At 42.3% G+C, this 23,622-nt stretch overlaps 1 long non-coding RNA gene across 1 annotated transcript; it reads right to left on the minus strand.

Moving 5' to 3' along the window:
- Positions 1-4,176: 4,176 nt before the first annotated feature.
- LOC134353660 (uncharacterized) lies at positions 4,177-14,842 on the minus strand. The gene is made up of 4 exons (XR_010019648.1): positions 14,657-14,842; positions 10,558-10,827; positions 7,549-7,698; positions 4,177-4,438 (listed from the first exon to the last, which is right to left on the minus strand). It is a non-coding gene; the product is annotated as an uncharacterized LOC134353660 (long non-coding RNA).
- Positions 14,843-23,622: the final 8,780 nt, after the last annotated feature.

Below are 23,622 nucleotides of genomic sequence, written 5' to 3' on the forward strand. Positions count from 1 at the left end.
CTTTGCTGTTGTAGAGAATTTGTCATGGAATTAGTTCAGCCATGTCACCAGGGTCCTTTCTCCTTTCTCCAATGGTTGACAGTAGAACAAAACTGAAATAGTGCAATGCTAGTATAAGTGATTGTTCTAAAAAATCCATCTGCCTCATTAACGTCCCACTGAGAAGGAAGGTCAACTTTATTGCCATATGCACAAGTACAGTGAGGTACAGGTGCAACAGAAAATAGCATCACAGGCATGGTGACTCAGACAACACACAAAATATAAATTATACAAGGCAGTCAAGAGTGAAGGGGATAAAAAAGCAAAAAAAAAACTAGCACAAAAAAAAAGACAACATCAGGGACAAGTCCACAGTAGCACAAGAGGTGGTATTCTATTACTGAGGTCGGGTTAGGATTGCGCAGGTTGGTTCCAGAACCTCATGGCTGTAGCTGAGTAACTTTACCTGAAGCCGGTGAGGCGGAACTTTAAACTCCTGTGCTTCCTGCCTGATGGCAGCAGCAATAAGAGAGCATGACACAGATGGTAATAATCTTCAAGGCAGCACCTCCTGTAGATTCTGAGTTGTTGTTTGATCAACTGTGATCTGTCAATCTTTCTGAGTTCAGCCCTTGTGTAACTTCAGACCTATCTATGACAATTAATTGCTCCCTTAAGTGGCTGGGCAAATCTCTGTTCAGGGAGCAGTTAAGGATGAGCAATAAATACCTACCTCTCCAGCTGTGTCCATATTTGGTGGATAAATAAATGTACAATTAAGCACTCCTTTAGACAACTGACTGAAATAACAGATCAAAGCTCCTTTGAAATACCTCACTGAACATCATTAGAAAATGCACACACGTTATCACTACTGCATTTCTTTCATTGTTTTGTCAGCAGTAATCTCACAGATGGTCATCTAAAATGATTATATCCCCACTCCGTTCTTATAATAAGAAATACTCAAATGTTTTATTAGGCTGTGTTATAGATGGATGAATCCAAGAGCCCTTCATTATCCACATCAAGTTTGAGATCATCATGAAGATTCAATTTAAAGAACGGCATCTTGAATAACAACAGCCAAAGCAGAGATGTGCAGTTATGTAATCCTGATGCATGTCTGAAGCATATTTCTTGATGTTTGTGGGGTGTCCCAAAACTCTAAGAAAAATCAATTATTTAGGGCATAGGTACTATTGTCATGTAGGAGAGATGACAATTATGTATGACAAGCCCCTGTAAGCAGCAATGTAATAGCTGAAAGCAGGGCTATTGATTGAGGGATAATGTGGCTGAGATATCTGGGACACATCCCTCTTTAGAACTAGTGCCATGAAATATTCACCTGAGAGAGCAAAGATCATAAATTTCCATTACATCTAAAACAATCCATCTCCAAAAATAACACTTACTCAAAGTGCCAGAGTATTCAGTGGACAGCTTCCAGAGTCAATGCAGCTGATTGTGATCTGCATGACTTTCTGCATTGTACAATTGAGTTAAAATTTTTTGACAATCATTTTGAATTATCAGCAATATAAATCATCCATTCAAGAAATAATTAATTTGAATAAAGGCATGGCTTCCTGTTAGTTTGTTTGTGTTGGAAAAGATGAACAATTCTAGAAGAAATTATTGTGCAAAATATTAACATTAATCAAAATTGTGAAGATACTGATTAGTTTTCTATTTATTCATAAACGGGCATTTTTCATTTAACCATATCATTGCATTGTACGTCAAAGGACTCTTTCCTTTGGTTGAAAATTTAAAACACTAACCCATATTTCTGATCTATTTTTGGTAACAACACTGTTTTCAATTTATATCGAACCATAAGTGTGCCATGGCAGCTGTTGCTACGTAGTCTCGAGCATCCAGCTCAATGTTGCCCCTGTTTCAGTCTTCTCCATCTGACTGTGTGGTTTGCTCCTCACATCCCAAAGATGCAACAGGCTGTATGTTTCCCTGTTGAAGGCGAGAGGTGGGAATATCAGGGCAATTGATGGGCACGTTCAAGAGAACAGACGACAAAGGAAGAGGTGGGGGATTGGGACTGATGAGGATGTTCAGCAAGCATGCACAGTGTACATGGGTTGAATGGCTTCCTTATATGATAAAAGGAAATACAAATAAACACCATCTGTGAAGAACGTGTACAGGAAATCAGGTGATCTCATTTGCAGGCATGTAATCCTTCACTGCCTGATTTCCGTTTCAATCAGCATCCAAGCAAAGTAGGAATATTTTGCTGTGAACTGCCAATGGCAGATGTTGAATGGACTGTTAAAAATTTCTAATTCATATTTGGGGTTTAATTCTAGCTTCAAAGGAGTGTTCTATAGAGACTATGTGGAACAATGGAGCAACACCAGACACTAGTCATAGGTCTATCTGCTGTTTGAATTGGTATAGTCTGACAATTGTAGACTACTCTTCCCAACATCAAAGCACAATGATTGACTTGTACCATTCCCTCCAACACTACACCACAAGAGTATCACTCTCAAAGGGTCACAGAGAGGTACAGCTTGCCAACAAGACCTTCGGTTTGCCAACTTTTGCCAGCAATCAACTACACATCTCCTTCTCTCACTGCAGTGCACTATGATTGTGATGTGTAAAGGTGGATTTATACTTCTGTGTCAAATCGACGCCGTAATCTACTCAAGTGACCTAGGCGCGTTGTGAGCATTTATACTTGTGCGTTGGTTTGTCTGCGTCGCTCTGCAATTCGGGCACGCCGTGCATGTGTACACACCTGCCCGTTCAAGGCTTCATGGTCATTGTAGTCTTTCCGGGATAAGCAAGTTTAAAGCGAGCGTCTTTTTTCGTTAAAGCGAAATGTGTCCTCCATAATTTCGGAGGTCTGTAAAGCTTTATGGAAAACATTGCAGCCCGAATTGCTTCCCTGCCCTTCAGTCACCCAATGGGAAGCTATTGCAGCATAGGAGGAAATGCGATGCTACCAAGTGGACCAATCACAGTTACTGCGGTCTGCGTTGCTGCGACGCATAGTTACATTTTGGGAAAGGTGCACGCCAGGCTACGGCGTAGGGATCCGCGTAGGCTCTGTATAGGGTTCACGGGTCAAGTTGACGCAGAAGTATAAATCAGCCTTAACTGCCTTCAGCGGTGTACAATGGCTGCAACATGAAACAGCTACTGTATTAGCCCTATGAAGGAACAGCATCTATAGATATAATGTACTGTTCTCCAGAGAAAAGGGAGTGGGGCAGAGCTATATGGGGGGGGGGGGAAGCATCTTCAAGAGGTGGTGCCCCAAGAAGGTGGTATCTACCATTAAGGACCCTCACCATATGGAATATACCTTCTTCTCTCATCACTACCATCAGGGAGGAGGCCCTTTCACACCCTGACTAATCAAGAAACTGTCAACCTACACCCAATGACTTGGCCTCCATAGCCACCTGTGGCAATGAGTACCTTGGTAGAATACCTTGTCACCAGGATTCTCAAACAAGGACCAAGAGCTCTCTTGCCCGATATGAGAAGGGCTCTCTCTGTTTGATTCTTCACATATGCTGGAATGTTGATTTCACCACACACTGCTGTGATGAGAGACAACACCAGTGCTGCTAGCTGAGTCAAAGGTGGTGATGAATCGACGTATAGGAGAGAGACTGAAAACCTGGTTGAGTGGTGCCATCACAACAACCTGCCACTCAACGTCAGCAAAACCAAAAAGCTGATTATTGACTACAGCAGGAGAAAGCTGGAGGTCCATGAGCCAGTCCTGGGAGCAGAAGTGGAGAGGGTCAGTAACTTTAATTTCATTGACATTAACATATCAAAGCATCAGTCCTGGGGATAAACATGTAAATGCTATCACAAAGAAGGCACGACTGCACCTCTACTTTCTTGGAAGTTTGTGTAGATTCAACATGTCACCAGAAAATTTTGACAAACTTCTATAGATGCATGGTGGAGAGCATCCTAACCAGTTGCATGATGGCCTAGTATGGACAGGCCAGTGCCCAGGAACAGAAACAAAGAGGAAGTGGTGGATGCAGCCCAGTCCATCTCAGGCAAAGCACTCCCCACCATTAAGTACATTTAAATGGAGCACTGACAGGAGAAAAAAAAGCATCTAGCAAATACCCCCACCATCTTGGCCACGCTCTCTTCTCATTACTACCATCAGGCATAAAGTATAGAAGCCCGAGACCCACACCATCTTGTTCAGGAACAGTTATTACCCTTGCTGCAATCCACAGGCTCCTGAATCTGTGTGGGTAACATTAATGACCATAACTCCGAACTGATCGATGACTCACTTTTAAGGACTCCGTGAGGACTAATGTTCTCAGGATTCATTTTATTATTTGCACAGTTTGTCTTCTCTTGCTCGTCACTCATCGGTTGTTTGTCAGCCTTTGTTTATGCATGATTTTTTCTAAGATTCCATTTTTATTTTTCCTGTAAATGCCTGCAAAAAGAATCTCAAGGGTAATATATATGTACTTTGATAATAAATTTATTTTGACTTTGACAAGACTGTCAGGCATCTCCTTGTGGACTTCTGTGTTTGCCAAGAGTGCTTGGAAAAGGATGCAGTGGTCTTTGTTGTGGCTCATCCTGAGCAACTGAATTAATGGAGTATCTGTACTCAGTGATGTATTCCATGGGACACACACTGAGACAAATATCAACTGCTGCTGGAAGATTATCAACTCAGTGAAACATGCACTTTGCTCTGTCCAAAAGTTGTTGGTCTTCCAGTACAGGGAGACACCCACAAGCAAATGCTGGCACCTTCCTGCCAGACTGACAGAAGCAGTGGAGTTCAGTACAGCCCCAGCAAAGGCTGCGCGGGAAAGGACACAGACCAGGAATGATATTACTGGAATGAGGAGCTCGGCTCCATAGAAGAGCCTCTCAAATTCTCCCTGGTGTGATATTTGGGGATAAGACATTAGAAGCATTGACATAATGCAACAGATTGTTTGGCAGAGTAAATGAAAATAGTAACACGTCTCCTTGAATCAATGACTATTTTATAAATAGAGTGTATTTTGGGGGAAAGGCAGCTGTTATGAACACAACTCAGATGTTTTGATTGATCATGTTGGCCCAAAATACTTATTGCCCAGAATGACAACGGCAACAGGTCAATGGGAATGCTGCCTGCAGTTTTTTCTTCGAATCAGACTCCTTACCAAAATGTTTGCTCCAGTTGCTCCATCAATCCGTCAACACCATAAGACATAGGCAGAGATTTAGGCCATTGGGCTCATCGAGTCTGCTCTGCCATTTCACCATGGCTGATCCATTTCCCCTTCAATCCCATTCTCCTGCATTCTCCCTGCAGCCTTTCACACCCTGACTAATTCAGAACCTATCAATCTCCACCTTAAATACACCCAATGACCTGGCCTTCACAGCCACGTGAGGCAATGAATTCCATAGCTCAAAGGCCTATTCCACCCTGCATCTCAAATAAATTAGTATTCTAGTCCTCTTGAAATGAATGCCAACATTGCATTTGCCTTCTTCACCACCGACTTAACCTGCAAATTAACTTTTTAGGGAATCCTGCACGAGGAATTCCAAGTCCCTTTGCACCCCAGGTTGTTGCATTTCCTTTCCATTCAGAAAATAATCTATGCTTTTATTTCTTCTACCAAAGTGCATGGCCGTATGCTTCCCAGCACTGTGTTCCATCTTCTGCTTCTTTGCCTGTTCTCCTAATCTGTCTGCCTTTCTGCAACTTCCCTGGTTCCACAACACTAACTTCCTCTCCACCTATTTTGTATCATCCGCAAACTTGACCATAAGGCCATTAATTCCGTCATCTAAATCATTGACATACAATGTAAAAAGCAGCCCCAACACAGACCCCTGTGGAACACCACTAGTCACCAGCCGCCAATCAGAAAAGGGTCCCTTTATTCCCACTTTTTGCTTCCTGCCAATCAGCCAATGCTCTCTCCATGCTAGAATCTTTCCATTAATACCATGAGCTCTTGTTAAGCAGCCTCATGTGCAGCACCTTGTCAAATGCCTTCTGAACATCCAATTGTTTCTCTTTTGTCTATCCTGTTTGTTATTTAGTCATAGTCATACTTTATTGATCCCGGGGGAAATTGGTTTTCGTTACAGTTGCATCATAAATAATAAATAGTAATAGAACCATAAATAGTTAAATAGTAATATGTAAATTATGCCAGTAAATTATGAAATAAGTCCAGGACCAGCCTATTGGCTCAGGGTGTCTGACCCTCCAAGGGAGGAGTTGTAAAGTTTGATGGCCACAGGAAGGAATGACTTCCTATGACGCTCTGTGTTGCATCTCGGTGGAATGAGTCTCTGGCTGAATGTACTCCTGTGCCCACCCAGTACATTATGTAGTGGATGGGAGACATTGACCAAGATGGCATGCAACTTAGACAGCATCCTCTTTTCAGACACCACTGTGAGAGAGTCCAGTTCCATCCCCACAACTATTTATGGTTCTATTACTATTTATTATTTATGATGCAACTAACAAATGAGTTTGTTGATTCTGTTGGTGTCTGCCACCCTCAGCCCGCTGCCCCAGCACACAACAGCAAACATAGTAGCACTGGCCACCACAGACTCGTAGAACATCCTCAGCATCATCTGGCAGATGTTAAAGGACCTCAGTCTCCTCAGGAAATAGAGACGGCTCTGACCCTTCTTGTAGATAGCCTCAGTGTTCTTTGACCAGTCCAGTTTATTGTCAATTCGTATCCCCAGGTATTTGTAATCCTCCACCATATCCACACTGACCCCCTGGATGGAAACAGGGGTCACCGGTACCTTAGCTCTCCTCAGGTCTACCACCAGCTCCTTAGTCTTTTTCACATTAAGCTGCAGATAATTCTGCATAGATTATTTCCCCAAAGAAATCCAACAGATTTGTCAGGCAAGGATTTCCCTTAAGGAAACCATGCTGACTTTGGTCTATTTTATCACGTACCTCCAAGTACTCCAAAACCACATTTTTAGCAATTGAGTCCAATATTTTCCCAACCACTGAGGTCGCTAACTGGTCTATAATTTCCTTTCTTCTACCTCCCTCCCTTCTTGAAGAGTGAGTAACATTTGCAGTTTTCTAGTCCTCTGGAACTATGCCAGAATCTTCTTAAAAGATCCACAATCTCTTCAGCTACCTTTTTCAGATCCCTGGGGTATAGTTCATCTGGTCTAGGTGACTTATCTAACTTCAGACCTCTCAGTTTCCCAAGCACCTTCTCCCTAATATCAGTCAAGTTCCTAGATCCAATCCATCTGCAAGCATAGTTGGAGTCCCCTTCAACACATGGACTGCTGTGAGTCAGAAACATGGCTCACTGCTAACTTTTCAAGTGCAGTTACCAATGTATATTAAATGCATCCCCTAAGATAAAGATACAAAAAATGGGCATTTCCATTAAACTTATGAGTAATTTTTGTCATCAACTTATTTGATAATTTTAATATTAGCAAGGATTGCTCCCTTGCAAACTTTGCCAAAGGGGGTTAAATTGTAACATACAAAATGATCAAACACACATTTTAAAAATTTGCTCTTACATTTCCTCTAATCTCTGACAACATTGACAGAGCTTCAAATATCTTTCTTCTCCATTGCCAGGCCTCTGCAACATGGTGAAAAATCTGACTGAGACAGAATACGAAAGTGGCTCCATTGCAAGGAAGATGCTTTCTCAAAAACAAAGATATCTGCAAAAATAAACAGATTATTCAGCTCTTTTCTAATTTCTCCCCCACAGAACACATAATATGTCAATCATAACCTCTATATACAAATAAATGGTTGGAAATAATGAGAGATATTCAGCATATAATTTTCCACACTTTGGATTGCTAGATAGTAATTATTTAGATCAAATCATGTACAGACCATGATAGATGTGGGCAAAGCTGAGGCAGAACTAGTTACTAAGGACAATATTTGTTATTATAAAATCTCTAGAAAGGGAGATGGGCAACAGAGAAGAATATGCATCAAACCAAACTAAGCTCTTGGAGTAATGAACTTGCAATAATTTAAGCATTTTGCTTTTCAACTCAAGAAAACCTGCAGATGCTGGAAATCCAAAGCAACACACACACAAAATGCTGAAGGGACTCCTGAAACATTGACTGTTTACTCTTTTCCATAGCTGCTACCTAGCCTGCTGAGTTTCTCCAATATTTTGTGTGTGTTGCTTTTCAAATCACTTGATGCTGAGAGAAAACACATAAATTGCATGCTATCCTCAAAGCGTCAGTTAGAGAAGCCAATACATATTCCATAGAATAAGAACAGAAAATGCAAGAAACATTTAAATTAGGAAGTATTTGTGAAACTACTACTACGTCGACTCAGGCCTTGGGAGCCGGCGTTGGGCACAAAGTATTTGTGAAAACAGAATCGGAATTAATAGTAGAATGAATAAAGTGCCTTTGACCTGAACTATTAACAGCAGATCTTTTTTCCCAGTTGCTGCCTGACGTGCTGAGTGCTTCTACCAATTTCTATATTTATATTAGATTTCCAGCATCCATATTTAAAAAAAATTTTCATGAGTTCTTATGGAAACCATTAGAAAAAAAGATCAAGTTTTTATGTTTGTCTTTTTATTTACTTTGTTGGATTCACTGGAGTCATTAACGATTTCATAATTGAAGCTAATACAATCAAGATGTTGCTCTGAAAGCCAAAATATTTGATAAAACATCCCCATATTTTCCATTACAAGGAACCAAATGATAATGAAATCTTTACAGAGTATTCATACTTCTGTAATGTGTTTACACAGACAGAATTTTTATCCGAGTTTTATCCCTGTTGCAGAATGCAACAAGAATCTGATCACTCAAGCACAGTAACACCACAGTACTAACAAAACAGTCTAAACTGACACGAGGAGCATTTCACAAACATAAGCCTGAAATATGCCAACTCGTTAATTTTCAGTGATACATTCCTTCTGGAGTCTGAAACTAGGCTGAAGCTACTTCAAAAATGCAGTTCACTAATGTAAGTTGCAAGTTCCATGACACAAAAAGTGGAAAATAAAGAACAGAGGAACATGTATAGGTCCTATGGCCTCTCAGGCAGGTTCAATCATTAAATGAGATCAAGGCTAACCTTTGCCTCAGCTCCATTCCTTGTGTGTTACTTATAACTCAACTCCCTCTAGACCCAAAAATCCATCAGTTTCAGTTTTGAGTATATTCAATGATTCAGCCTCCACAGCTCAAGAGTGAAGAATTCCAAAACTTCACAATTCTCAGAAAATAATTTTCTCATCTGTCTGACATGGATGACCCACTAGCGCTAAAACTATACCCCCAAATTCCTCCAGCAAGGGAAATGCCTCTCAGCATCTAACTTCTAAACTTCTCCTCAGAACCTCATACGTTTCAATAAAATCTCCTCAGTTGTTTAAAATTTCCAATGTCCAGATTCAAAACACATACCTTGCAAGACAATCCCTTTATCATAGAAAACAACCTGGTAGACCTTTTTTAAATTGCTGCCAGTGCATTAGGGAAACCAAAAAGGTACATAGTACTACAAGTGCAATATTAGCTAGATGCCCCTCCTTTTATACCTCAAGCAGTCAACCTGCAGGGCTGACCACCATCTCCACATTGATCCCACTTTGACTTCTTTGGTCTCTTTTTCCAACGAAACCAATGCATAATCAAGAAACAGATCTTCTGACTAACCATATTAGAGCTCTCAGGGCTCAATGCAAAACTCAACAATTTCAGCTAAGCAGCATCTTAACTGACTAGTTCTGATGAAAGGTCACCTACTTTGACTCACACATTGTCACTTTCCTCAGTCTGTCCTGCTAAGTATTTCCAGTTTTTTATATTTCAACTTACCTTACACTTCTGTATTTTATGTTTCCAAATTGTAGCACTGCTTTTTCTCCCCCTCTCGCCTTGTCCTCATTCATCTCTTACCTAAACTCATCCAGATTAGCACAAGGCTTTCCCATTCTCTCCCAGGAGAAGATGCCCTCTACCCAATCATAGGCATTCCCCACGTTGGCTCTGTACCCATTCCCTGCAAATTAAAACATGATTGCTTTCTGACTATTGCTAGTTCATTTGAAAGCTAATCTAATAAAAAAGTTAACTTTGTTTCTTTCTCCATAGATGTTGCCTGTCTTGTTGACTACCTACATCTTCTGCTTAAATTACTATTTAAATCTCCCCTGTACTAAGGGTTAACATGCCATTTGTCTCCTCAGTAATTGATATACCCATTTGTTTTACATATAAAAACTCAGATGTCCTTATATCACAGCAACCTGTAGTTTTACTCCATTTAAACAATATTGTGCTTTTTACTTTTCCTTTATACTAATATAACCTTGCATTTCCCCACATTTTACTCCGTTTGACAAGTTTCTGCCTCCTCACTTAACTTATTTCACTTTACAGATTCAAATACTTTAATACACTGTCAAATTCAACATATTCCCAGCCCACTTGTTCCCAATTTGACAGTGAGAGTAACAGAAACAAAAACGGGCTAAAATGTTGGAAATTTTTGAAAGATATTTCCAACAGCCAAACCTCTTCTCATAACAGAGTTTATATTATTTTCATCTTCTTGTCATGAAGCCTCTTCTTCTTTGCCAAAATATGATGTAACTTGTCAGCTTGAATTCCTCAGTGTCAATTCTGTTTTAGCACAAAGTTACCAGATAGTTTCCAAGGAACACTTTTCCACAGGGTTGCCCTTGTCTTCTGCCATATTTTAGCTGAAGGCGTTTGGAACTTCCAGAGAAATAGCAGAAAGAGACATTTCCTCAGCAATTCCATCAACCTTCTGTCATTGAACTACTGTAGAAATTATGAAAAAGAAAATGAAATTTTAACAGCAAAATATGGAAAAACTGGACAGAAACAACTTTTCCGAAGCAAAAGCATTCACTGATTACCACAAACATGAAAAAAAATCACACACTTCTTCACTTAAATGGACTGTAGTTGCAGAAAGTATAAGCAAATTATCCTGAATTACATTGCTCTCTGTGGTATTTGTAAAATGATGTACATGTTTTTTTTTCCAGAAATTCGTCCAAGTTAGCACAGAAATTTGCAGTTCTCATTTTATAACGAAATATTACAGATGGTGTTGTGCAGCTACGCGACCATGAAAATAATAAAGGCAACTTTTAAAAAAAGTTCCAGAAACTAGGGACAGCTACCCAACAAGATGAGGCCATTTTATCAGTTGCATCCACACTGGCTTTAAGGAAGAGGCGATCCAGAGAAGCCTACTGCTCCAGCCACCCCATGAGTCCGCAAATTCTTTCAGATACTTATCCAGGCTTTATTAGAACATTACAATAAAACGTATCTCTTCTGCTTATCCTGGCAATATGTTTCAGACTCTAACCATGCATTGAAAGGTTTGCACATTTGTTTTAATACTTTTGCCAATCATTTGCACTCTATTTCTTTCCCCAGGTTTTTGACCAGTGGGGGCAGAGCTTCTATCAACTTTGTCTACCCTTCACGATATCAAATGTCTCCATCAAATGCACTTGTAATCTCTTCTGTGCCATGAAGAATGTATTTGCCTATTCTTGTTAAAGCACATTAAAAAGACCAATGTTGATTTGTTTATTTCAAAATCATTGATACTATTTTCAATGTTTTAAAGTTTCCTATAAATAAAGCATTAGCAATGATAGATATCTACTAGGTCATATTCAATAAACTCATGAATAGCATTTTTGATATTGCATATCAAAACAAAACTGCAGGTGTTGGAATCTGTAAACAGAAAATGCTGTAAGCATACTGCAGGTCATGTTACAACCCAGGAGAGTCAAGCGTGAAACATGCACAAAAATTTTAAAATGCCACAAATAGTGTGCCCAGGGACATTTGTCTGCAGCATTTCAGACTGATGATCTCTGTTAGAGTGACTCTCTGGGTTTGGGACATCTTCATTTAGCAATTGATTTTGGCTACCAGTATTCATATCTGAATATGTATTGTGGATTTAATTTGGAGTGCAACTCGGAATAACGGATTCCTAAAGGCAGTGAATCCTAGATCAAACAATGCTGATTAAAATTCGTTTGGATGTCTGGGCTGTGAACACGAATCAGGTGTGAAGGTTGTATGTAGTTTCAAAGAAAGCATTGTCTATACATTGTAAATACGGAATTGTCCTCTGATGTTTGGCACATGAAATATCGAGCCCCACGATATGCCAACAGACCTTTCAACAGAAAGGTCTCCATATGATGCCTGCTGTACCTTGTTTTATTGAATAAAGAAGCTGCTTTGTATCTACTAGTAATTTTCTCTGGTGACTTCATTCATGCAGCAATAATCTCCATTGAAAACTAAAGATGCCCACGAAAGTGGGGCTAGGCTAAATGTTAAATTCTGCATGCGGTACAAGAGAGCAGAGACTCAGTGATAAAAATAATGATGTTTCCAGCAAAGCGGGTGACTGTGAAATGCAAAACAGCAAAAGGTGGACCTAAAAGAGGCCTGAATATAAGTGACCGAGCGATGATAAGAAATTGTTGATTACAGAGCTGAATCGGGAAATGCCCAACTAGGTATCAGTCATCACGAGTATGCATTTGTGTTTTATTGCCTGGGAAACCAATGACAGAGGTCTAAGCAAGATGATCTGAAGGCAAAGAAAATTCTAAAACAAAATACAACATGGACAGATCTATGAAAGGAGAAACACAGCTAATATTTAAGATTGAAGACCAGTCATCAGACAAAGTGACAACAACAGATGATGGAAGAAGCTGGAAAATGAACAAGAAATATTATTGGTCTATTGAGGCACGAATGAGATAAACAGAGTCACCGTTCGAATTACCAAAGCAAGATTTTATAGGCCAATTCTTATTAGCAGCAGTGAACTGTCTACTTTTGCCACCTACAGATATTTTCAAATCCATCAGTGTTCACTTGCTGTCCCAATCCAAAATGGTGAGTCCCTATGGGTGGCCAGATCAGATCTTGTGTCACAATGCAATCCTGTTTTTGGGCCAGAAAATCCCCACAAAGCAGGTCATTTTTCAAAAATCTAATAGCCAAAAATGTGCTTTGGTAGCTGTCAATAGGGCTGAGTGCCTCAGAATTTTCAGTCTTCAATTCCTCTACGTCCTTTTCCACAATCTCAAGACAGTAAAAATCTGATTCATAATGATGCAAGCAAAATTGAAAGGCATTTTTTGATCCCACTTGAGATCAATAGTACAACAACAAAAATACCTGCAGAGAGATTTTTAATCTCTGGGGCTCGAAAAATTATAATGCTTGATTACTCAAACAACAACCAAAGTTTTTCTAACGCCACTTCTCTTAGAACCATGTTATTTAGGGGGCCAACTATCTGCATCCCAACCAAGGTCTATGACCTAGAACAACCACCGACAGAACCTCACACATCCACACTTGGGGCCATAGCTTCAGTAAATTTCTAGACCTTTACTGCAGATCATTGTAACATTTCAGTCTGATGCTCTCTGCTGACACAGATCACTCATCACAGACTGTAGTTAAGTCCTTACAGAAACAAGGCAACATATCTTAATTACTACCATCCAATGGCTCTGACATTCTCCATCATTAAGTGTTCGGACCTGCTGGTTATAGCATACATTAACTCCAGCCTCCCAGATAACCTCAACCCACTGCAATTCACTTAGCACTGAAACAGGTCTTCAGTAGACACCATTCCCCTGGCCCTTCTCTCATCTATGGAGATTCTGTACAATAAAGACACCTATTAGACAAATGTTTATTCACTGTAGCTCCACCTTCAATACTATATTATCAAGTAAACTCAACTCCTAGACCTGGGACTCAACACCATCCTTTATAGCTTAGACCTGACTTCCCGCACATCAGTAAGGAGCAACAACACCTCCAGAATTATTATTCTCAACACTGGTGCTCCATAACATTATATTCTAAGTCCCTTCCTCTTCTCCATGTACACTTATGACTGTGTGGTCATATTCTAAACTATCTATAAATTTGCAGATGACACCACCACAGTGGGCTATATCTCAGATAACAGCAAATCAGAATGCAGCAAGGAAATAGAGAGCCTGGTGACATGGTGTCATGAAAACAACATGTCAGCAAAACAAAAGCGCTGGCCATTCACTTCAGAAAGGGGACTGGTGCACATGCTTCTGTTTAAATCAATGGTGCCAAGGTGGAGAGGGTCGAGATCCAACCAGGCAGATGCCACAGCTGTGAAAGCTCAGCAGTGCCTCTACTTCCTCAGCGGGCTCAAGAAATGTGGCGTGCTCCCTCCAGCCCTCAAGTTTTATCAATGCACTGAGAAAAAGCATCTTATATATATGCATGCCGCAGCTCAGAGTATCATGGAAACTTCTATGGACTGTGTCTACACTACTTGTTGCCTTGGTAACAGAGACAAAAATCAAAGACTCCACTCACCCCAGACATTCTCTTCTCCCCCCCCACCCCAATCAAGCAGAAGATATAAAAGCCTGAAAGCACAAACCGACAGGCTCATCCGATTTCTAAACAGACATTGAACCATGAACACTCACTACCTTTTAAAAAAATTTCTGTGTTTAAACTAAACTATATATTAAATATACACAAACATATATACATATATAGTACATACATACACATATATACTTACTGTAATTCAGTTTTTTTTAAATCATGTATTTCATTGTACTGCTGCCACAAAGTTTACAAATTTCACAACATATGCCGGTGATCTTCACCCTGATGCTGATTCTGACAAGACAGCTTCTATCCCACTGTTGTAAGAGTATTGAATACTTCCCCAGTACAACAAGGTGGACTTTGACCCCAATCTACCTCTTTATTTCTTTGCCTCTTACTATCTATCTGCACTGCACTCTGTAGTTCCAGCTCTTCTTCTGCACTCTGTTGTTGTTTGACCTTGTACTACCTCAGTGCAATGTTGACATCAGCTGATCTGTATGAACAGCATGCAAGATAGGTTTTTCCACTGTACCTCTGCACATGACAAAAACAAACCAATTTACCAAATCTGCCTAAAAACCTCCTCCCGGGAGCTCTAAACTGGTACTCTTTAGGGTCTTCATGGCTTCCCCTCACAAGGAACAGGCCTCCTGTGGGCGATGCTCCTAACCAGCCTGTTCAAAATACTGCAAACTCCTCTCCCACACCACCCCGCCTCACCCAGGAGCATTCTATACTTCTATACTTCTCCCACCCTTTACCATTACTCTAGCATCCGGTCATGCAATTTTATAATTGAAAGAGCACTGCTTGATTGTATGTAATGTTTGTCTTCCCCATAGGCAGCCACGAAACAAAGAAAACTATGGTATCCATTCAAAGAAGGACATCAAACCACATGAGAAAAACAAATCACACAAATGGCAACACTCAAAAAAGCAAGAAAACACAGAATATAGAACACATATACAAGAGTCCAGTTCAGTGTTTGTTATCTGCAGGCCACCTCAATTCAAAACTGCTCAAAATAGCAACAACCAACAAAAGAGTGAACAGAAACACATCATAACGTGAACAGTCCGATCCACAAACAGCATCAATTAAACCTTGCCCAAGACCCAGAACACTGGCACCATCCTCTAACGGGAGATGGGTGGGGTGGAAGGGGAGGAGAGAGAGGGGAGGAGAGAGAGGGTAGGGTGGGGAGGGGGGTGGGGGAGGAGGAGAGACAGAGTGGCAAAAAACATCTAAATTCCAAATCATATGTAATCATTTAGCGATAAAAGAATGAGTGTGACTCATTCGATGAATCATATATAAACATTTTTGAACTTTACTCTTTAGCAAGTTAATCTACATTCCATTCTATTCTACAAGCTGCTCTGCTCCTTCCACTGTCCCTATGGATTCAGGTTCTGAGTTGGCCCAAGAGACCTACACAGGATCTGCAAACTCTGGGGCAAGTGGATTGTGTGGAAGATTCCACACATCTTTCTCAACTTCCCCTCTGTCTCCATGTTTTCCTGAAGAGACTCAAAAGTGATCACTGCATTCCTAATATTCCTTTTCCACTTCAATTGGAGACAGGTCAGGGAATACCTTGAATTTGTGAGGTTGTACATGTTCGTGGAGGAGGCTATGAATCACCCCTACCTTCCTCTTGCTGTAATGGAGCTGGGAGCAGAGTACCTGATTTGGATTCTAAAACAATCATGCAGGTAGGTCATCTGCTTGAATAATGCCACAAAACGATCTCTTGCTCAATGTCTATAAAACTAAATAGCTGATTATTGACTTCAGAAAGAGGAAGGAAGGAGAGCAAACTTGCATCTATTTTGGGGGATGAGTGGGATGATAACTCCTGGATGATAACTTATTGTACGTGGCCTATCAGCAGCATCAGAGCTTTACCAAGAGGGATTTCTCACAGATTGGTGGCGGTTATTTAAAAAGGGAGCTTTGAGAGCGTTAGTCCATTGTACGTGGCCTATCAGCAGCTATAACTGGAGCACCCATCGTGAGTTAAAGAGCAGGGAAGGTTCAGTCATAAAAGGAGGACACTGCCTAGCAGAGCAGTCATCAAAGGAGCAGTCATGGACATAGTGATCTGAGGCAGATTGGTAGGGCTTTGGCTCATTCGGGCTTCGGCAATATCAGGTCGAGTTACCTGTGAGGAATAGAAACAGGATGTCTGTTCATGTCATGTCATGTTCTGTACTAGGTGTCAAATGTGGGAAATCCAGGAGACCCCCAGCCTCCCAGATGGCCAGATCTGCACCAGACATGTTGAGCTGCAGCTCCTTAGGGACCGTGTTAGGAAACTGGAGATGCAGCTCGATGACCTTCGTCTGGTCAGGGAAAGTGAGGAGGAGATAGAGAGGAGCTATAGGCAGGTGGTCACACCGGGGCCTTGGGAGTCGGATAAGTGGGTAACAGTCAGGAGAGGGAAGGGCAGGAGTCACACACCAAAGAGTACCCCTGTGGCTGTCCCCCTTAACAATAAGTACTCCTGTTTGAGTACTGTTGCGGGGCGGGGGGGGGGGGGCAACAGTGGCCGCGCCTCTGGCACAGACTCTGGCCCTGTGGCTCAGAAGGGTAGGGAAAGGAAGAAGGCAGCAGTGATAGGGGACTCTATAGTTAGGGGGTCAGATAGGCAGTTCTGTGGACGCAGGAAAGAAACGTGGGTGGTAGTTTGCCTCCCAGGTGCCAGGGTCCAGGATGTTTCTGATCGCATCCACGATATCCTGAAGTGGGATGTGAGCAGCGAGCAGCCAGAGATCGTGGTACATATTGGTACCAACGATATGGGTAGGAAAAGGGAGGAGGTCCTGAAAACATATTACAGAGTTAGGAAGGAAATTGAGAAGCAGGACCTCAAAGATAGTGATCTCAGGATTACTGCCTATGCCATGCAACGGTGAGTATAGGAATAGAGTGAGGTGGAGGATAACTGCGTGGCTGAGGGATTGGAGCAGGGGGAAGGGATTCAGATCCTGGATCATTGGGACCTCTTTTGGGGCAGGCGTGACCTGTACAAAAAGGACAGGTTGCACTTGAATCCAAGGGGGACCGATATCCTGGCAGGGAGGTTTGCTAAGGCTATTGGGGAGAGTTTAAACTAGAATTGCTGTGGGGTGGGAACCGAACTGAAGAGGTGGAGGAAGGGGTAGTTGGCTCACATATAGAGAAAGCTTAGAGACAATGTGAGAGTGAGGATAGACAGGTGATAGAGAAGGAATACGCTCAGACCGATGGTTTGAGATGTGTCTATTTAATGCAAGAAGCATCATGAACAAAGAGGATGAGCTTAGAGCGTGGATCAGTACTTGGAGCTATGATGTTGTGGCCATTACAGAGACTTGGATGGCTCGGGGGCAGGAATGGTTACTTAGAGTGCCAGGCTTTAGATGTTTCAGAAAGGACGGGGAGGGAGGCAAAAGAAGTGGGGGCACGGCACTGCTGATCAGAGATAATGTTATGGCTGCAGAAAAGGAGGAAGTATATGGAGGGCAAACACGAGGAAATCTGCAGATGCCAGAATTTCAAGCAACACACATAAAAGTTGCTGGTGAACGCAGCCGGCCAGGCAGCATCTCTAGGAAGAGATACAGTCCACGTTTCGGGCCGAGACCCGTCGTCAGGACTAACTGAAAGAAAAGCCAGTAAGAGATTTGAAAGTGGGAGGGGGAGGGGGAGATCCAGAATGATAGGAGAAGACAGGAGGGGGAGGGATGGAACCAAGAGCTGGACAGTTGATTGGCAAAAGGGATATGAGAGGATCATGGGACAGGAGGCCTAGGGCCTCCTCCCTAGGGCCTTCTTTCTCCCTGGGCCTCCTGTCCCGTGATCCTCTCATATCCCTTTTGCCAATCACCTGTCCAGCTCTTGGCTCCATCCCTCCCCCTCCTGTCTTCTCCTATCAGTTTGGATCTCCCCCTCCCCCTTTCAAATCTCTTACTAACTCTTCCTTCAGTTAGTTCTGACGAAGGGTCTCGGCCCGAAACATCGACTGGACCTCTTCCTAGAGATGCTGCCTGGCCTGCTGCGTTCACCAGCAACTTTTAAGTATATGGAGGGATTATCTACAGAATCTCCTGACACAACATGTGGATAAGCCTACAAGAGGTGAGGCTGTACTTGATCTGGTATTGGTGTTAGGTCTCTCAGTGGGAGAGCATTTTGGAGATTGTGATCACAATTCTATCTCCTTTACCATAGCAGTGGAGAGGGATAGGAACAGACTAGTTAGGAAAGTGTATAATTGGAGTAAGGGGAAAATATGAAGCTATCAGGCAGGAACTTAGAAGCATAAATTGGGAACAGATGTTCTCAGGGAGATGTACGGCAGAAATGTGCCAAATGTTCAGGGGATATTTGCATGGGGTTCTGCATAGGTACATTCCAATGAAACAGCGAAAGGATGGTAGAGCACAGGAACCTGTTGTACAAAGGCTGTTGAAAATCTAGTCAAGAAAATAAAAGCTTATGAAAGGTTCAAAAACTAGGTAATGATAGAGATCTAGAAGATTATAAGACCAGCAGGAAGGAGCTCAAGAATGAAATCAGGAGAGCCAGAAGGGCCCCATGAGAAGGCCTTAGTGAGCAGGATTAAAGAAAACCCCAAGGCATTGTAGAAGTATGTGAAAAGCAAGAGGCTAAGACATGAGAGAATAGGACCAATCAAGTGTGACAGTGGAAAAGCACGTATGGAACCAGAGGAGATGGCGGAGGTACTTAATGAATACTTTGATTCAGTATTCACTACAGAAAAGGACCTTGTGATTGTAGGGATGACTTACAGTGGACTGAAAAGCTTGAGCATATAGACATTAAGAAACAGGATGTGCTGGAGCTTTTGGAAAGTAACAAGTTGGATATGTCTCCGGGACCGGAAGAGATGTACCCCAGGCTAATGTGGGAGGCGAGGGAGGAGATTGCTGAGCCTCTGGTGATGATCTTTGCATCATCAATGGGGATGGGGGAGGTTCCGGAGGATTGGAGGGTCGCAGATGTTGTTCTCTTATTCAAGAAAGGGAGTAGAGATAGCCCAGGAAATTATGGACCAGTGAGTCTTAGTTCAGTGGTAGGTAAGTTGATGGAGAAGATCCTGAGAAGCAGGATTTATGAACATTTGGAGAGCCACAATACGATTAGAAATAGTCAGCATGGCTTTGTCAAAGGCAGGTCATGCCTTACAAGCCTGATTGAATTTTTTGAAGATGTGACTAAACATATTGATGAAGGTAGAGCAGTAGATGTAGTGTATATGGATTTCAGCAAGGCATTTGATAAGGAACCCCATGTAAGGCTTATTGAGAAAGTAAAGAGGCATGGGATCCAAGGGGACATTGTTTTGTGGATCCAGAACTGGCTTGCCACAGAAGGTAAAGAGTGGTTGTAAATGGGTCATGTTCTGCATGGAGGTCGGTGACCAGTGGTGTGCCTCAGGGATCCGTTCTGGGACCCCTTCTCTTCATCATTTTTATAAATAACCTGGATGAGGAAGTGGAGGGATGGGTTAGTAAGTTTGCTGATGACACAAATGTTGGAGGTGTTGTGGATAGTGTGGAGGGCTGTCAGAGGTTACAGCAGGACATTGATCGGATGCAAAACTGGGCTGAGAAGTGGCAGATGGAGTTCAACCCAGTTAAGTGTGAGGTGATTCATTTTGGTAGGTCAAATATAATGGCAGAATATAGTATTAATGGTAAGACTCTTGGCAGTGTGGAGGATCAGAGGGATCTTGGAGTCCAAGTCCATAGGACACTCAAAGCCGCTGTGCAGGTTAAGAAGGCATACGGTGCATTGGCCTTCATCAACCATGGGATTGAGTTTAAGAGCCGAGAAGTAATGTTACAGCTATATAGGATCCTGGTCAGACCCCACTTGGAGTCCTGTGCTCAGTTCTGGTCACTTCACTACAGGAAGAATGTGGAAACCATAGAAAGGGTGCAGAGGAGGTTTACAAGGATGTTGCCTGGATTGGGGAGCATGCCTTATGAGAATAGGTTGAGTGAACTTGGCCTTTTCTCCTTGGAGCGATGGAGGATGAGAGGTGACCTGATAGAGGTGTATAAGACGATGAGAGGCATTGGTCATGCGGATAGTCAGAGGCTTTTTCCCAGGTCTGAATTGGCTATCACGAGAGGGCACAGTTTTAAGGTGCTTGGAAGTAGATACAGAGGAGATGTCAGGGGTAATTTTTTTTTTAAGTACGCAGAGAGTGGTGAATGCATGGAACGAGCTGCCAGCGATGGTGGTGGAGGTGAATATGATAGGGTCTTTTAAGAGACTCCTGGATTGGTACATGGAGCCTAGAAACATCGAGGGCTATGGGTAACCTTAGGTAATTTCTAAAGTACATGTTCGGCACAGCATTGTGGGCTGAAGGGCCTGTATTGTGCTGCAGTTTTCCTGTATCAGATGACCTATCCTACGTCCAACACTTATACACAATCATAATGAGAGTATGCATTTAAGACAGACATCCCACCTCTCCCAGAAGTTCCGGGAGTTTCCTGCTTTTTGATAGCGGCTCCCTGGGGGAAGGAGGGGGAGGGGGAGGGGGAGGGGGAGGGAAAACTGACACCCGCAAATTATATACAATATCCTGGAAATCGATTTCTTTTTGGGGGGGGGTGAAATAGGGATCTCGATAGGTCTGCTTAGCACAAAGAGAGACCAATCAGTTTTCTCTGTGGGCGGGCTTTACAGTCGACCTCTTGCTCTCTTTCATTGTCCATCAGTTCAGTTTCGTGTCCTGCGGAACCATGGCAGAGTGTTCCAAAGAAAGAAAATATAAAACTTACTTCACCCCGGACTACACTAAAGTGTACCCCTGCCTAACAGGGGTCAAAAATAATGACAGTGTTGCTCGCTGCACTGTTTGCAACAGTGACTTTTCTATCACCCATGGTGGGTTAAATGACTGTAAAAGACATGTTGAGGTGAGTTTAACAGGTGTCATTCATTCATTAGCATATCTAACGTTATTTAAACTAGCTGGCTAGCTGCTAAGGAGCTACTCTATTGCTGTCTTATGTGATGAGGCCAAACTCCCTGTAGACTTGCTTAAAGTTGTCATAGAATAAAAAAAACGACTCCATGATAATATAATAGTGAATTTTGTGAATTTGATGTCTTGCAAGATTAACAAATTCATTGACACAGAGTGCTATGAGGTTCAGACTTGCAGCAAAATGCTCAAATCTGCCAAGCAAGCCACATAACAGTACAAGGAAAGTTTGGAAAAGAAATAGAAAAGCTGTTTGAATTAGCATTGAGACTGCCAACAAAATACCCAACAAGGAATATGGGGGTTGCAGGGGGCGGGGGTGGTGGTGCTACCTCCCTGAAATGAGTTTTTGCAGGGTGGGATGTTTTGGGTCTTCTCATTGTACACGCTAACATATCTCCACAGATGTACTATTGGACCTATCCTGAGTGGTTGCATCGTGGTCTAGTACAACAATTCAAATGCACAGGGATGTAAAAGTTTGTAAAGTCGTTGACGCTGCCCAATAATTCATGGGCATATCCCTCACCACCAATGGAGTATCTACATCCAGTCAAGATGGGGCCAGCATACAATACTCCCTCAGTCAACATTTTCCAGAGAGCAAACAAAAATAGTTTTTCTTAAAACTTCTTTTACATATGTTTTTCCATCTTAAATGTGTTTCTGGGACTGTTAAAGTCCATGATTTACAGTTTGAAGATCGTTTGACTGATCCAGTGCTTTACTGACTCCAAGAAAATTCCAGGAAGTGAGCCTGTACGCTGATGGCCTTGATGTGAAGTAACTTCAAGACAGGGTGCGAGCCAGTGTTTGACTCCATTTCGCCATTTAAAACACCCGTTAATCACCAATTAAAGTGGCGAGGAAGACCAAGACATTGAGGCGAATGAAAAATGCGAACGCGAGTTTCAGCAATGACTGCCTGCCTGCTATTTGATCGCTGCCAGGGCAGGAATCTGTGAGCGGCCTATTGCTATGTGGCTTGCTGTGGCAGGCGGGTAGGCCTCTCTGCGATCGTGTGGTGTCCCTCGCTTTCAATGATTGGCGGTAATATCATCAGATGGTATCGTGGTTCTGCGTTAATGGACTGTGGACTTCTTCACAATTACAGTTTTTGTATTGTGTTTTTTTTAAAACTTGCCCGTTCCTTTTACGTTTTGTTGTGCAAGGGGAGGGTGTTTGAGGGTCGATGTTCTGTTAGTTTTTTTTGGGGGGGGGGGAGGAGTCCGATGTTTCTGTTCCATTTTGTGTTGGGGTGGCTGTTTGGAGGGAGGATTGATAATCGGGATTTTCTTTGTAGGGTGGGGGGGCAGGTGGGTTTGTTGTTTGTCTCAATGACTTTCATGTTCTTCCTTTGTTCCACGGGGATCAGTTTTGGGACCGCTTCTTTTTATGCTGTATGAGGTGTGATTGGTAAGTTTGTGGCCCAAGGTAAAAGGAGTCAATTTTAGAAAACCCAACACATTTATTTTTCCAACATAGTCCCCTCCTACATTTACACATAGTCCTGTGGTTGTGGAGCAAATGGATCTTGGACCTCCAGAAAGTGTCCACAGCAGGGGTGACTAGTAAGTTCGTGGCCTAAGGTAGAAGGAGATGAGTTATTAACTTCAAACTTTCTGCATAATCACTCAGAGTTGAACTGCATGTGCATGTAACGAGAGCTGTACAACTCATCTCCTTCCACCTTAGGCCACGAACTTATCAGTCACCCATCTGTGGACACTTTCTGGTTGGGTGTATTTAAGGCAGAGCTAGATAGATTCTTGATTGGACACGGCATCAAAGGTTACAGGGAGTGGGGCTGAGGGGGTGGGGGGGGGGGGAAATGGATCAGGCATGATTGAAGTGGCAGAGAAAATTTGAGAAATGTCCTAATTCTGCTCCTATATTTTATGGTTTCGTGACTACCTGGAGAAATACAAATTTCAGAGTTGTATATGGATACATGCTTTGATAATAAATAAACCTTTCAGACAGCAGCACCTCGGGATGGCAACATTGTCACCATCCAGGCTATGGTATCTTTTCACATGGCATCTTTGGACAGGAGCTACAGAAGCCTGAAGTCCTATACCATCAGGTTCAAGAATAGCTTCTTCCCTTCAACCATTCTGTTCTTGAACCAATCAGCA

This window comes from Mobula hypostoma, chromosome 11, assembly GCF_963921235.1.
Source record: "Mobula hypostoma chromosome 11, sMobHyp1.1, whole genome shotgun sequence".
Classification (NCBI taxonomy): domain Eukaryota; kingdom Metazoa; phylum Chordata; class Chondrichthyes; order Myliobatiformes; family Myliobatidae; genus Mobula; species Mobula hypostoma.